Below are 16,569 nucleotides of genomic sequence, written 5' to 3' on the forward strand. Positions count from 1 at the left end.
TCTTGTGGAATACCGTGAGGCCTACGTTGCCCACTAAGAAAAAATCTTCACCAACGAGAGGGAAGGTTTGTGTCCTTGGGGATGGTGTGATTGAGGACCGTCACCGACGCACTCTTGAGCTGGGTCCGAAGTTCTGCTTTGAGCCTGCGTTAAGTCCTCTCGAGAGGTTGGCGCTCACACGGACGTTAGCCCAGGCCGCTCCAGAAGCTGAAAAACAGAGGTGTGCCAGTGAGTGTTCAGAAATAGTCTGCAACTTCAAAGGAGAAAAGAAGGCGCCAGGGAGTATGAAGGGCCTGATTACCTACTTGGCGGCTGAAGGCTTGAGACCTCTCCTGTCTGACAAGGAAGGGTTCTTTGTTCTTGCACCGGAAGGAGTGTTCACCAAGAAGGCAGAAGAGGCGTTGGAAAAGAATTTTACAGACGTGGATGTGAGGCCTGCTGCCACCAAGAGACAAGCCTTAAGTACGTTGCACGAGAGAAGTCTGGAAGGACTGTATTCTGCCTTAAACAAGAGTAAAGGTACGGTGTTGGATCTGTTTTCTACAGTCAAGACCCACAAACCTGATGTACCTTTTCGGGCAGTTGTATCAGAACGTGATACCTGGCAGCATGTTGTCTCAGGCTATCTACAGCGATATTTGGGTTCTCTGAAGCTGTCCGACCCTTTTGCAGTTAAGAACTCTACGGAGGTCACTGGTTTTCTGTCAGCACTGGAGCACAAGCGACAATATGATTTCAGCATGGACGTAGAGGATCTTTTTTACTCCCTGCCCCTTGCACAGCTCTTGAAGAACGTTAAGGAATGTATCGTCAAAGATAACGACGAACGTGACTTCATTAGCAGGTGTGGTGTCTCAGTGGAGAGTTTTCTTGAACTTTTATCCTTTTACCTGCGTTCCACCTTTGTTGGATGGGGTGAAAAGGTTTTCGTCCAACGGTCTGGTGTTTGTACTGGATCTCGGGTAGCCCCTGTGCTAAGTGACATTTTTCTCAGCAGGATGGACATGACTTTGCAAGAGGAACTGAATTGCATAGCTGTGAAGGTGTTTCGTTATGTCGATGACTTTTTGGTGTTTTTGAATGAAGGATCCCCCAGAAGTGTCACTGATGTAATTAAGATTTTCAAAGAGAGGGGCCAGGGTCTAGGTTTCACTTTTGAGCTACCGGACTCTGGTTCTATACGGTTTCTTGATTTGAAGGTCATATGCCAAGAGACAGGGGTGTGTTGGGACTCGGGAGTATAATCCAAGAACAGCTAAGCCGCTCCTAAGCTACAATTCAGGACATTAAAAGTTGGTAAAGGCAGGCATAGCGACCTCTTGTCTCAAGGCTTCATTGGTGAAGTCATGCTCCCATAGGGTTGAAGCCAGCTTCCAGGAGCAAGTTAAAAGGCTTAGAGACGCTGGGTTTCCGGATGTTACGTTGGCACAAGTATCGGAAAGGTTAATGAATACGGCTTTAAATTTTGCAAAAGAGTCTGATAAAGTTAGAGAGAACGCAAGAAAAGTGGGGATTCCATACTTACACGGAATTTCACACCGTTTGAAAAAGGTTGGAGAAATTTGATACGGTTTAAAAGTACTTTTCACAGCTAAAAATAAGCTGGGCAACATCTGCAGTGCAGTGCAGAGGAAGCTGGATTCCCAAGGCGCCCAGGCGAGGATGAAGTGCACAGTAGCGCACAGGAAACCGCTCATCGACTGCGACATGGCTGTGGTATATTCCATCCCGCTTTCATGTGGAAAATCTTACATTGGTCAGACAGGCCGTTGTATTAATGAGCGCTTGTTTAAATACCGCAGATCAGTAAAAGGAGCTGTGTCGTCCAACCTTGCCGCTCATTGCCGGGAGTGTAAAGATTGCTACCCCCATTTGAACAGGACCAATATCTTGTTCAGTCACCCTGATCGGATATGCAGAGAGCTGGTCGAGGCGTTTCTGATAGAGTTTGACTCGTTCGTAGCTACACCTTCCGTTAATCTTGAAGAAAACGAGATTCACGCTCTCGGTGAATATTTAGCGATGAGGTGTTAGCGGGTGTTTGTCATGTGGGAGGTTGATAGTTTTGTTAGTTGTGTAGTCGACACAGTCATCAAAAAAACAACAACAACGGAACAGATTTATTGTCCCTTCGTTTACACTCGCTCGCACGGCGTACAGAACACACACTGCCCGAAAAGGGTCCGTTTCGTTGGCGGCACGGTCCACTCGGTCCTTCTCCGCACACCCTCTCCCACCAGATGTTCGGGGTCGGAATGGCTGAGTAACTCGAGAGCTACCTCGCAGCGCGGAGCAGAGCACCCCCCGTCGAGTCCGAGGCGGGACCCCGGAGAGGGTCTGCGCGAATTTCGACCGTGGGCCGAAAGTGCATGGCGTCGTCGACAACAGTTGTGTTTGTAGTGTGGTAACTTTCATCTTCACAGCCACTGCCATGCATTGCGTGCTGGCGCGCTCGAGGACGAAGAAGTTGGTCACTGCCTTGTTGGTTCGCCACGCCTGACGCTCCTCTGCGAGTTCCTCCTGACCGGCTATATCCATCTGAATAAACACACCCCTACATTTGGTGCAGGTGGTGCTGGGTACGTTCCCATCCACCCTGGAACTTAGAAGCCGCACATTGACCTCTGCTTCCACGATGCCAGACGAGACCACCTCGACATCGGCGCCCATACCAACCACGGTACTGTGTTCTGGCGTTCTACGGCAGCGTGATCCATGCCTCTTCAGTGGCACCCCCGACCAAGACGTCGACGACTGGTTGTCGGCGTATGAACGTGTCAGCAGTTATAACAGATGGGACGACACTATCAAGCTAAGTAACGTAATCTTTTACCTGACCGACGTGGCGAACCTCTGGTTTCGCAACCATGAGGCAGACCTGCCATCTTGGTCTGCGTTTAAGAAGAATTTTGCGGAAGTGTTTGGCCGTCCTGCAGTTCGCAAGCTCCGAGCAGAATAACGCTTGCGTGAGCGCACTCAGCATACCGAAGAGTCATTTACAAGTTATATTGAAGAGATTGTTGACCTGTGCAAACGTGTCGACCCACTAATGTCAGAAGCGGCTAAGATCGGACACATCTTGAAAGGTATCTCCGAGGACGCGTGTCAGATGCTCTGGGTGAAAAATCCTGCCTCCGTCAGTGATGTGATTAAACTTTGCCAGAGCTACGACGAACTTCGAAAGCAGCGCGCTTCTACCCGGCGGTCCGGTGTTAGAGACGACACCATCTCTACACTAGCACTGGGTGGTTCTACTTCATCAGAGGACAGCCCTTTGATTCAACAGATAAAAGCCTTCGTTCGCGAAGAGGTCGCCCGCCAGCTATCCCTGGTCCCTCAATTACAAGACACTGGTCGCCTTGTTCCTGACATGGCTCCATCCTTGGCCCCCTACCATACGGCGTGTCGTGCAAGACCATATCGCTGATGTCCTTCCGCCTAGCCCCGTGCTGCCGCCCAGCCCTGTGCAGGCGCATGTAATGGCACCATTGACGTACGCCCAAGTTACAGCCAGGCCGCTAATGCCAATGGCACCTGTTTCCTACCAGGCTGCCCCTTCCAACCATCCTTCGCCTTTGCCTGGATCGGCGTTCGATGTCCCTATTCCAAGGGTACGCCAACGCCCTACGAACCCTTGGCGCACCGCAGACAACCGGCCAATCTGCTACTCTTGCGGGCTGCCGGGCCATGTAGCCCGCCTTTGCCGCCAACGCCTTCCACCTTCTCGCCCTGACCCCTGGAACTACTCGTACGACGCCGACCAGCCCTCGCCGAGAACTCAACCCGGTTCCGACTTCGTTCCTCGGGACAATCAAACGTATACCTCTCGCCGATCATCTTCCCCTCGTCGCCGTTCACCATCACCGCTTCCCCGACGTTCTACCGGTGCTGTTGAGGGAAACTAACAGTCGCAGTTCCCGGGGCAAGAACTGCGCTTGGTTCGAAATCTTCAAGTTCTCCGTCTTCTCCCGCTAACGTAATACAAGTGTTCGTCGACGGTGTCACAATACTCGCTCTTGTTGACACGGGCGCTGCCGTATCCGTCATCAGTGAATCTCTTTGCCGTCGTCTTCCCAAAGTGACCACCGCACTACCCGACTTTTCACTTCGCACCGCTTCATCCCAGCGCATTCATCCCTCAGCAGCGTGCACGGCCCGTGTTCTCATCGAAGACGTCTTATACACCATCGAGTTTATTGTGCTGGCTCACTGCTCACACGACAGCATCCTGGGCTACGATTTTCTTTCCAGTCATCGTGCCGTTATTGACTGCGCCCGCGCGGAAGTTGCCCTTTTTCCTGTGTGTGATACTGTCTTGTGTGACGTCCCTACCCGGTCTGTAAAACTCCTTGTCGCCAATGACACAGACATTCCTCCATTTTCTGCTGCCCTCGTTCCACTCTCCTGTGAAAGTGTTACTACTTCGACTGTCTTCTTCACACCGTCCGATGCCGCTTCACGCCATCCGTGCCTCCTGCTTCCATTTGCTGTTCTCAAGCTCGAAGACGGTCTTAGTGCAATGTATGTATCGAATCCATTTTCGTGCCCATCCGTCCTGCTACGCGGCGAGTGTCTCGGTCGTATGGAAGAACTTGATCCTGCGCGTGTAAATACTCTTACTGCCACGCCTACTTCATTCGACGTTAATGTTCTCAGCTCTTGCAATATAGCGACCGCTTCGACACTACCAGATGTTCTTCAACAAGCTATTGACGCAGATCTTCCACCCGCGCAACGCGATCAACTCTCTGCTCTTCTACAGAGCTTCACATCTGCCTTCGACCTTCCTCACACTGCTCTGGGTCGCACGTCTGTCGTTACGCACACAATCGACACTGGTACAAACGCACCTTTACGACAGCGTCCTTACCGCGTGTCGGCCTCTGAGCGCCAAGTAATTGCTGATAACGTGGACGATATGCTTCGCCGGGGCGTCATACAGCCATCAAACAGTCCATGGGCTTCTCCGGTTGTTTTGGTCACCAAGAAAGATGGTTCCATCCGGTTTTGCGTCGATTACAGTAGGCTAAACAAGATCACGCGCAAAGACGTCTATCCTCTGCCACGAATCGACGACGCCTTGGACTGTTTACAAGGAGCCGAGTATTTCTCCTCTTTGGACTTGCGCTCTGGCTACTGGCAGGTGCCGATGGCTGACGATGACCGCTCGAAAACTGCCTTTATAACACCTGATGGCTTATACGAGTTCAACGTTATGCCCTTTGGCCTTTGCAATGCCCCGGCTACTTTCGAGCGCCTGATGGACACTGTTCTTCGTGGACTCAAGTGGCAGACCTGTCTGTGTTATCTCGACGACATCGTAGTTTTTTCTGCCGACTTTTCTTCTCACCTTCTCCGCCTAAAGGATGTCCTCACGTGTCTCGCCGGCGCTGGGCTTCAGTTGAATTTGAAGAAGTGCCACTTTGCCGCTCGAAAACTCACAATTTTAGGCCACGTAGTTTCTAAGGACGGCATTCTTCCCGACCCCACCAAACTTCACGCAGTTGCAGTTTCCGAAGCCAACCTCCCTGAAGCAGCTCCGGAGCTTTATCGGCCTCTGCTCCTACTTTCGACGTTTCATCTTGAACTTCGCCTCTATCATCGCTCCTCTGACCCAGCTCCTTGCCGGCAGCTCCGACCTTTCAGCCTGGACTCCGGCCTGCGATAAAGCCTTCGACACTTTACGCCGCCTTTTGGTTTCGCCTCCCATTCTACGCCACTTTGATCCGACTGCGCCTACGGAGATTCACACTGACGCCAACGGTATTGGGCTTGGTGCCGTCCTTACCCAACGTAAGCCTGGTCACAGCGAGTATGTTGTGGCATACGGCAGCCGAACATTGACGAAAGCAGAGTCCAATTATTCAGTCACAGAAAGGGAATGTTTGGCCATTATTCGGGCCATCGGAAAATTTCGTCCCTATGTGTATGGCCGACCGTTTTATGTTGTGACCGATCACCACGCTTTGTGCTGGCTGGCCTCTCTGAAAGACCCATCCGGTCGCCTTGCTCGCTGGGCTCTTCGTCTCCAGGAGTTTGACATTCATGTCATTTATCGATCAGGTCTGAAGCATACGGACGCGGATGCTCTTTCCCGCTCGCCATTGCCTAGTGATACCTCGTCTGAGCACGTCTGTGCTTACGATTTGTCGACTCTTTCCACTGTCGACATGGTTACCGAGCAGCGAAGTGACCCGTGGATCAGTGCACTTTTGCATTTTCTTTCAAGTCCTACTCCCGGTCATTCATCCAAGGCGCTCGTCCGGCAATTCCACCGCTTCTCCATTCGTGACGGTCTCTATCGCCGCAATTATTTGCTTGATGGACGGAAGTGGCTTCTATTCATCCCGCGTCATCTCCGCGCCGACATTTGTGCTGCGTACCATGGTGACCCACAGTGTGCCCACGGTGGCGTATTGAAAACCTACACGCGCCTACTTCTGCGATTTTATTGGCGTGGAATGTACCGCTTTGTACGACATTTTGTGCGCGCTTGCGAATCTTGCCAACGCCGAAAAACGCCACAGAAGTCCCCTGTTTCGTTGCAGCTGTTACCCTGCCCTGCTCGTCCGTTTGACCGCGTTGGCAAGATCTATATGGCCCTCTTCATACTACTCCTGCTGGAAACCGGTGGATTATCGTGGCAGTAGACCATCTCACTTGCTACACTGAAGCATCACCGTTACCCTCTGCCTCCGCAAGAGACGTTGCTTTGTTCCTTCTCAACAACTTGATTCTTCGCCACGGGACTCCGAAGGAACTGCTCAGTGACCGCGGACGCGTTTTCTTGCCCGAAGCTCTTGAGGCACTACTGAAAGAATGCCGCATCATTCACCGCACCGCAACTTCTTACCACCCTCAGACGAATAGCCTGACCGAGCGCTTCAATCGTACTTTGAGTGACATGCTGGCCACGTACGTCAACGACGCTCATTCCAACTGGGACCAAGTTCTTCCCTTCGTAACCCACGCGTACAATACTGCGATACAGACCACCACTGAATTCTCTCCCTTCTTTCTTCTTTACGGACGCGAGCCAACCTGTACAATGGACGCGCTCTTTCCCTACCGCCCTGATGTCTCTGAATCGACGCCACTCTCAGACGCCGCCCAGTACGCAGAAGAATGCCGTCAGCTCGCCCGTTCGCTTACAACAGAAAACCAGTGGCAACAAAAACACCACCGCGACACCGGCGAGCCTTCTACATATGCACCTAACTGCCTGGTATGGCTCTGGGTCCCTGCCACAACCACCGGCCTTTCAAAGAAGCTTCTTGCTCGATATCATGGTCCATACCGAGTCCTCCAACAAACATCTCCTGTCAACTACGTAGTTGAGCCTGTTACGCCCTCTGCGGACTTGCGTCGCAGTGGACGCGAAACAGTTCATGTCAACCGAATCAAGCCATACTACGATCCGTCTGTTCTGTCGGCTCCATAAGTCGCCAGGATGGCTCCTTCTCTACCCGGGGGGAAAATGTAGTGTGGTAACTCATCTTCATAGCCACTGCCATGCATCGCGTGCTGGCGCGCTCGAGGACGAAGAAGTTGGTCGCTGCCTTGTTGGTTCGCCACGCCTGACGCTCCGCTGCGAGTTCCTCCTGACCGGCTATATCCATCTGAATAAACACACCCCTACATGTTGAAGTGTTCAATCCTCACTTTGCGCACGCGCACTGTTTCTAAAAGGGCACCGCGGTGGTTTTCACGTGTCTCGTCTTGATTTTATCTGGGTTCATTGCTATATAACTACACCTTTCTATAAATAAAAATTCAGTTGTTAGAAAGCGCTTGTGTCGTCTTCTGTTTCTTTTAGTCTTGTGTTTTCGCGCTGCTTTAAGATGAAATCAAGAATTACATCATGTGTAGTGTGAGGCAGCACGACGAATTCCGCTGGAAACACGGTTCCTCCAGACACACCTTGGACACACTCCAACAGGGTACAACAAATCGCCACTAATGCTATGGAAGTTAGCATTTCCGTTCCAAGAAAACGTTACTTTGTGTCCCAGCAGGTTTTTAAACGATAAGCTCATAATCGAAATGGTTGCACCCGTGTCCTCTAACGCCATTGTGAAAATACCGTCAACTGTCACACGGATCTTATTTTTTAGCATAGTCATGGAAGGAGGTATTTCTGGGAGTAGCGATCGTTCTCCGGCGGCCTCACCTTCATCGGCCGCGGCACCTAGTTTCCCGGAGGTGGTGAATGGGAGCGACGCCGCGGAGGCGGCGAACGGCGAGCACGAAATGCAGGTGGTGGAGTTAGACTCCAATCGGAAGCTGGGGAGTAGTTGCGCACGCCACCGGGCTAAAACTGGCCGTGCGGAGGAGGCGGCCCGTATTGATGGAAGTCAATTGGTTGATCACTGTGAGCACTGGTCGTGCCTGAGTACGTTGGTCGGTTATAATGTGTTGGCGGACGACGGCGGCATTGTCTTGAGATATGGCCCGGGATACCGCACCGGTAGCATATGGGAGCAGGGCGGAGAGAAGGTTGGTCCTAAAAGTACTCAATGTCAGGGTGTCGATAAGAGCCAGGGTCGCGCTGATCTGTAAACCTGGATGATCGCATGTCTTCGTGGACGAAGGTCGCTACGCTGATTAGGATGCCTCGAAGAAACAGGGCTTGCGAAATGTTGCTGCGGCCATTCTTTGGTAGAGGCAGGGTGTGCTGTGTGAACAGAAGGGTACTCAGGCTGTGACGGCAGCGTATAGGCAGGTTCGCACGGAAAAGATGGGCGGGAGGACACTGGTGAGATGTGCCGGCCGTGAGAATCGAGCCGAAGCAGCTCTTCACGAATGATTTGTCGGATAGTCGATGTAATGTTTGTCGAGACATGCTCGTCAACACTGGCGACGTTTGTCACATTAACCAGTCTTCCAAACTTAGGCATCATTCGATGAGTCTTCAGTTCTTCAAATGTGCGGATGTGGCAAAGGACAGCAGAGACAGTCGAGAGGTCATCTTTAGCGATGAGAAAGTTATAGACATCACATGCAATGCCCTTCAGAAGATTCCCGACTGTACTCATCCGAGATGTGAGAGTCTATCGTCTTGCACAACTTGAAGACCTCTTCGATATAGGTAGTGCAGGTCTCGCCGGGTAATTGAGCACGATGGGCGAGGGTCTGCTCGGCCCGTTTCCTGCGCGCTGACAAGTCGCAGAAGCACTGTTTAAGTTCAGCGACAAAGCACTCTCATGTCGTCAGCGTGTCCCCATGGTTTTCAAACCAAAGAAGGGCGGTGTCGGTAAGGAAAAATACGACGTTGTCGAGCTGTGTGGCGGCGTCCCAACAGTTGTAGCGGCTTACCCGTTGGTAGTGGTGGAACCAGTCGTCAACATCCTCTCCCGCTGCGCCAGTGAAAGAGCGGGGCTCCCGGTGCGGTGGATAAAGGGCGAAAGCCGCTTGACTTGAATTGGTAAGATGTACAGAGGTAGACTCAGTTGGCGGTGGCATGGCAATGAACAGTGGCGGAAGTCCAGCAATGCGGCGGCTACGACGAGGCTCCAGGGGCGCGTCAATGGCGGGGCGATGGCGGGGAATCGAAACTGCACTCTGCATCAAAATGTAGCGTTCTTGATGTTACGACGTAAGGCAACGCTACTGCGACCAAACAACAATACACTCGAGCCAGACAGCAACTCCGCTACCACACACTTCTTCTTCGTCCTCCTCCACTCTCAGCTCCTCGTCTTCATCCATCCAGTCTGTAACAACATCAATACCTCTACCGATATCCCTCTCCCCTCTGGTTACATGGGCACCAAGAACCCGGACATGGACTGTGAGATCACAGTAGCAGAGGTTCGCGCTGCTCTGAATCACAAGACCACCGCGGCCGCAGGTGTCGACCGCATTACCAATATAATGCTCTGTAACCTCGATACATCACTTAGTCGAGGCAATTACGGATCTTTTCAATCGCCACTGGCATGACGGTAATCTACCACACACATGGAAACATGCCAAAGTCATTTTCATACCCAAACCAGGCGAGAAGCTGGAGCTGGGCAATCTCCGGCCTATATCACTCACACCCTGTTTGGGCAAGGTTATGGAACATGCCATCCTTAATCGCCTTCACGCACACACTGATAAACACAGTCTCTTTCCTCCCACTATTATTGGCTTCCGCGCAGGCCTTTCCACCCAACACGTAATGTGGCAACTCCAACATGACATACTCGATCCAGGTTTCATCCGGGCTACACGCACCATCTTAGGCCTCGATGTCAGCAAAGCGTTCGACAACGTGTCGCATGTATCCATATTAACCAACCTCTCACAAATGACTGTCGGCACCCGCACCTATAATTACATTGCTAATTTTCTCCACAATCGCACAGCTGAGCTTCATATTAGAGACCTCCATGGCGATAAAATCACGCTAGGCATTCGTGGCACACCACAGGGAGCAGTATTATCCTCGTTCCTCTTCAATACAACAATGCAAGACCTCCCACCGCTCCTCGACGCCATACCACATGTCAAACACTCGCTGTATGCAGACGACATTACCATCTGGACAAACTCCGGCTCGGACGGGGACATAGAGGCCGCCCTTCCAGGCCTTTGTCCAAGCCAATGGTCTTTCTTGCTCGTCTACTAAATCAGAATTACTGATAACCAGAGACAGGAGGGTGCGCCGGCCCATCCAAGACTTACCTGAGCCGATCGCGCTCCACCTGAATAACATTCCCATACCTTCAGTACCATGCGTGTCCTCGGTATGATGGCGCAGAATAACACCCAATACACGGAGGCTATCAAACGTCGCCCATCCTCATTCGGTGCATTGCCACTCGCCGCCGAGGCATGAAAGAGGAGGAACTTTGTAGGATAACCCAGGCATTTCTAATTAGCCGCATTGTTTATGCCTTTCCTTACTACCTCCTACACCAGAAGCATGTGAAAGCAGTGGACAGCGTAATCCGTTCCGTGTATAAGGACTGCCTCACTATGCACAGCGACTGCTGCACCTGGGTGTCTGTAACACTCTTGCAGAACTCATCGAAGCACGTAAAATCGCACACATTCACCACCTCTCACGGTGTGGTCGCCTTATACGTGACCGCCTACACGTAACTCCTATCGGTGATATATATCACGCAGCTTCCCTTTCTATAGGGGTCTACAACCGCCTCACGGTTAAGCCCATTCCCAAGGATATGCTTTCTGGCCGCCACGACGCATGCCGCCGAATCAAGGTGAGACACTTGACACCACTTACCTTACAGACGACCACGCATGCTACGCGGATGTAGCGAGACAAAGTGACAATTTACATGTCGCAAGCGTAGCCACGCCACACTCCACACTTGTTACTGCTGCCACGGTTAGCGCTCCCTCTCCCACCGCGGCGAAGGAAACTGCGATCGCGTTGGCCATCGCCGACCCACGTACGCACACAGTTCCTAGTGACTTGTGGGATTCGGGCTTGCTGCGGCTGCCCTTTGCGCGGCCGCCGCCCGCTTCCCAATTGTTCTCCTCGTTCCCTTTCTCCCGCCTGAGGCGGCGGAGAGAGGCTCGGACGACTTGTCACTGTCGTTCGGGCCACAGCTCCGCCCTGGCGTCCCAGTGGCTGTTCCCATTGGCGCCTTTTGGCGGGAACACAGCACCGCTTCGACGGCCGCGCTCGCGCGACCCTCTGAGCGGGGCCCAAGAGAGAGATCCCTCCGAGACATCGCAAGGTGCGTACGCTACTGTTCTTGTCTGCCGGCCTTTGTCCGCGCAGACCAGTGTGTACTCGAGTTCGTCTGCTCCGGGTCGTACCTGAGAGCGCAACTCGAGCCTGTCGATCGTGATCCAACGATCCGCGAAAGGCGTACCTTGCGGTGGTTGCCCACTCTCTCTCAAAGGAACCCTTTGGTCACTGCGAGAGAGAGATCACAGCACGCCCTTGCGTGCTTGCGGCGCGCACTCCGTGTCACTTCGTGCGCGCAGGGGAGCCTTGCTCCTCGCGCGCTCCCGGGACACGGTGACTGAGTATGTGTGTGTATGTGCGTTTGTATATATGTGTATGTGCGTGTGTGTGTGTGCCGCTGGAGGATGGCGTTTCAATAAACGTCTCCTTTGTGAACTTGGAGGCTTGTGTCCTTGCAGCGAAGTGCTCTCCTCCCGGTGGAGGTTGAGTGACGGCTGATCGGGGCTTCGGCTCGCGCGACGCTCGAACCCGCGGTGGTTGGTGGCTATGTCCACGTAGAAACCACACTCTAAACGTGGGATTCAAAATTATTCGAAAGGCATTATCTGCCCAACCGCCGCACGCGTAGTCCGCGGCCGCACTCCTGATCATAAAATCCACTTCAAGTCCGAGTCAAGTTAGATCTCTGCATTCGGGTACCCGCCCACGCGGGGAACTCTGAGAACGAAGGGGTCGACCAACTAGCCCGAGGTCTAACAAACCGGGCAGGAGGCTCCGCGGATCAAGAGGCCTTCTCCGAGGCCCGCAATCACCAACCTACACAGGGAGACGAGACGGCGCTTCCCGTCTCCCCATCCTGACCTTGACAGAGCGCAGGCCACCATGCTGCGTGAACTTCAAATTCTATTCTCAGTTATTCGAGATTGGCACCGATTACGGACTACGACGCCATTTGCCCCAATTGCGACTGTGCAGTAACGGCCACATTGGCACACACCCTTTGGGGATGTAGGGGAAGACCACCCCCTCGTCCAACTTACGCGCTCAGACAAGAAGACGCAGCTGGCGCTTGTCTCGTGCGCCCAGTGCGTCGCCCCCACCTGGGGGCCACGCCAGGCCGACATGCCTTAATTATTACTCTTTGGAACTAAAAGTTGTTTCTCTCTCTCTCTCCCCGACCTTCGATGCAGGCGAAACAAAGAGGCATCCGTGTGCTGTGCGATGTCAGCGCACGTTAAAGGTCCCCAGCTGGTCGAAATTACTCCGTAACCCTCCACGATGGCTCCTCTTTCTCTCTTTCCACTTCCATCTTCCTCCCTTCACTTACGGCGCGGTTGCGGTGTCCACAGAAAACAAATGAGACAGTTACGCGCCTTTCCCTTCCTATAAATAAATCATTCCCTTACGACGTGGTTTAGGCGTCCACGGAGACAAGCGTGACAGATACCGCGCCTTTCCCTTCCTGTGAACCAATTATCAATTATCATTATTATAACAAGTCAGCTATCTATTTCAGACACGCCGAGCGACACGGCGCCTTTGGCGTTCGGCTGCTTGCAGTCACGGGTGCTGCATCTCTTTCGAGGCGAGATACCAAAATGATACTGATTTGTTCCACAGAGCAACTGTGACAGATACTGCACCTTTGCCTTCCTGTGAGCCAATTATTATTATTATTATTATTATTATTATTATTATTATTATTATTATTATTATTATTATTATTATTATTATTATTATTATTATTATTCACAGGAAGGGAAACGCGCATTTCTGTCACACTTGTGTCTATGGGCATGGAACCGCGTCGTAAAAACTGATTTATTTATAGGAAGGGAAAGGCGCGGTAACTGTCTCACTTGATTTCTGTGGACACCGCACCGCGCCGTAAGGGAAGGGAGAAAAGTGGAAAGAGAGAAAGAGGAGCCGTAGTGGAGGACTACGGAGTAATTTCGACCACCTGGGGATCTTTAACGTGCGTCGTAGGGGAAGAAAGCAAGGTGGGAGTGAAGGTGGAAAGAGAGTAACAGGAGCCGCAGTGGAGGGCTAGGAGTAATTTCGACAACCTGGGGATCTTCAACGTGAGCTGACATGAAGGTGGGGGGGAGGGTGGCTGATCCTGGCCCTGATGGGGGGCTGGGACAGGTAGATCACCACCGCTTGCGGCGGGGGCTAACCTGTCACCGAATTTCTATCTGTTGTAAGCCGTCATTACGTCCGCCACTGCTTCGGTGGTGGACAACTTATTGCGGCGAAGACCCGGCGACGCAGGCCAACATTGTCCGTCTGGCAACCGAAGCGGCGAACCGCTTCGTCTACTAACCCCTGCCCCTTAGGGTGACATCGGGCTCCCTGGATGCCTGCGAGCGGTACCGGAACTCCGGTGTTACCTCTTCCGGCCAATACACGTTTTCACCACCACCACCACCACCACCTACGGCGCGCGTCTTTCTCTCCCTCTTATTTTTCTTCTCTATTTTCTCTTCTGTGCGCGCGAGGCAGCGGAGGTAGCTCAGCTACAGAGCCAGTAGCAGGCCCGTGCATTTTCTTTTCCTTCTTCCTACAGCCACAACAACAACAGCAACAACAGCTGACATCGCACAGCACATGGACGCCTCTTCGTTTTGCCTCCGTCGAAACGCAGCCGCCGCGGTCGGGATCGAACCCGGGTACTTAGGCACAGTTGTCGGGCGTCTGACCACTGCACCCGGTGGGCAGATATCAAAATGCCCCGTTCATCGAAATTACTTCGGAGGCAATATGCGAACGCTAGAACGGTCAATTCGCAGTTTTTTTTTTTTTATTTAAGCCCGTCGGCAACATTGTCATGTGACTCATCCTCGCAAATGCATCGAGCAAGCCACCTAAGCCTCAGTGAGTCATACAGAGGAGTAGTAACAAGGACAAGAAAGACGGACGCAAGCACAGGCGCTAACAGCATTGTTGTTGTTGTGGCTGTAGGAAGAAAGAAAAAAAAATGCACGGGCCTGCTACTGACTCTGTAGCTGAGCCACCTTCGCTGCCTTGTGCGCACAGAAGAGCAAAATAGAGAAGAAAAAAAGAAGAGGGAGAGAAAGACGCGCGCCGCATTAACAGCCGTCGTCCACCACCACCGAAGCGGTGGCGGGTGCAATGACGGCCTACAACAGATAAAAATCAGTGGCTGGCTAGACCCCGCCGCAAGCGACGTTAGCCTACCGTCCCAGCCCCGTAGGGCCAGGAACTGCCACCCTTCACCATCCGGCATGGTCTAGTGGCTAGGATACCTGGCTCTCACCCAGGAGGCCCGGGCTCGATTCCCGGCGTCGGAAAAATTTGAGGTCTCATGGTGTAATTGGTCAGCACTCTGGACTCTGAATCCAGCGCTAACAGCATTGTTTATTGACTTGAAGTGGCATATAACAGCTGTACCCGAGTAATAAAATAAGCAAGTAGTAACAGACAGGCAACCGTGGCACAATAATATTGTTCCTCCAGCCTCTAATCTTTAACGCCCTCATAGGCTTTAGATAATAGCTTTAGGTGCACAGACGGCGTACTGACCATCTGCTGTCCCATTGTGGTGATTGGCACTAGCAGTGATTTCAAAGGCAGGTGTGCAGTTTCTACACAATTCCTGCAGTGTTTGCTGATATCACCCGAGTTTACATCTTTCAGATTGTTTCTGTGTTCCTGGAGGACACCTTAGTGCTTGCCCTATACATAGATATTGCAGCATAACAGGGAGTTTTAACATTTTGTGTTCGCAGTTCACAAGATATTTGCTTACGCAGTCGAGCTCTTTCAGAATGTTCCCACAACTGGTGCAATATCTTTAGCGCCGAGAAGGCAAGTTCTCCTTTTACCAGTCTTCTTTAGGTTAGATATAGCATGAAAACAGGGCATCACAGACACCTTCATTACGTAGTCTATTGCTGGTGGTTACTTATTTGACTTTTTGAGCGTGCTTTCTGCTACAGTAATTAATAGATGGGCAGAGTACCTGGATTCTTGAAGACAATGAAAAAGAAATGAAAAGCATCTTCCTGTCGTAGTCTGCATGATTTATCAAGAGTGCTCATAAAACAACAGTTTACTATAGATCTCTTCACTAGTTTCGAATACGCCCAGGCATACTGAAGGAGTCACCCCTCACAGGCAAAGCTCAGATCACCGTCTCTCGAGATGTATCGCCTGCTTCTTCACATCACTGCATGTATGGAGCAGACATGAAGACAGTTCACTGGGCGATATAAGGAGCAATATCAGAGGGTAGCATTGAGATGAGCTCAGCTAGGGAGGTTGACCCGAGTTTGCTGACTGAGCACTGAAATCATTTTACGGCTAAAACTGAGAGCTTTTGTCGTTGCGAGAGTCAGCGGAAAGTTTTTTTTCTGTGTTTGTTTAGTCTGCTTTCAATATGCCATATAATTTCAAGCTTCAGGATTGCGACAGTGAACTGATGTTTTGTTTGGTGTGAAAGCGGCAGTTTAGTGAAAAGGAAAAACAACGGCTAAAGGCAGAAACGGCTTTCTTGTTCCTCAAAACAAAGAAACAGCAAACCGCCTAAGCTAGGTTTACGGTTCGAACTTACAGCTTTGCGCATGCGTTTTCCCCCTGTGCATCATGCATATATTTATTCCTAGGACAGCCACGTTAGATCAGGCCTGCAGTCTCGCGGAATGGATTTCGTGGCTTTTGGTTATATTATACCTTAGAATGACCTATGTGCACTCTTCCCCCTTTTACGACATCGTTGCTTTCCGGCGCCGCGATTGTGGCACACCTTCCGTAAACTTTCCGGTGCCACTTTTGCACAGGGATATGGGGGATGAGCATTAACGCGATTGCTTGCCATCTGTACGTTCAATCTCCGTGAGTGTCTCGGCGCTTGTCCGGTAATTCGCGTGAGACACCTGGCCATGCAAAGTTCCATGGCG

The 16,569-nt window shown here is 51.8% G+C and overlaps 1 non-coding gene and 1 pseudogene across 1 annotated transcript; one reads left to right on the top strand and one right to left on the bottom strand.

Moving 5' to 3' along the window:
* Positions 1–8,519: 8,519 nt before the first annotated feature.
* On the bottom strand, positions 8,520–9,462 carry LOC146207130 (uncharacterized; annotated as a pseudogene).
* Positions 9,463–14,889: 5,427 nt separating this feature from the next.
* Positions 14,890–14,961, top strand: TRNAE-CUC (transfer RNA glutamic acid (anticodon CUC)). The gene has a single exon. It is a non-coding gene; the product is annotated as a tRNA-Glu (tRNA).
* Positions 14,962–16,569: the final 1,608 nt, after the last annotated feature.

Source organism: Amblyomma maculatum, chromosome 1, assembly GCF_055883805.1.
Source record: "Amblyomma maculatum isolate TAMU_Amacu chromosome 1, ASM5588380v1, whole genome shotgun sequence".
NCBI classification, from domain to species: domain Eukaryota; kingdom Metazoa; phylum Arthropoda; class Arachnida; order Ixodida; family Ixodidae; genus Amblyomma; species Amblyomma maculatum.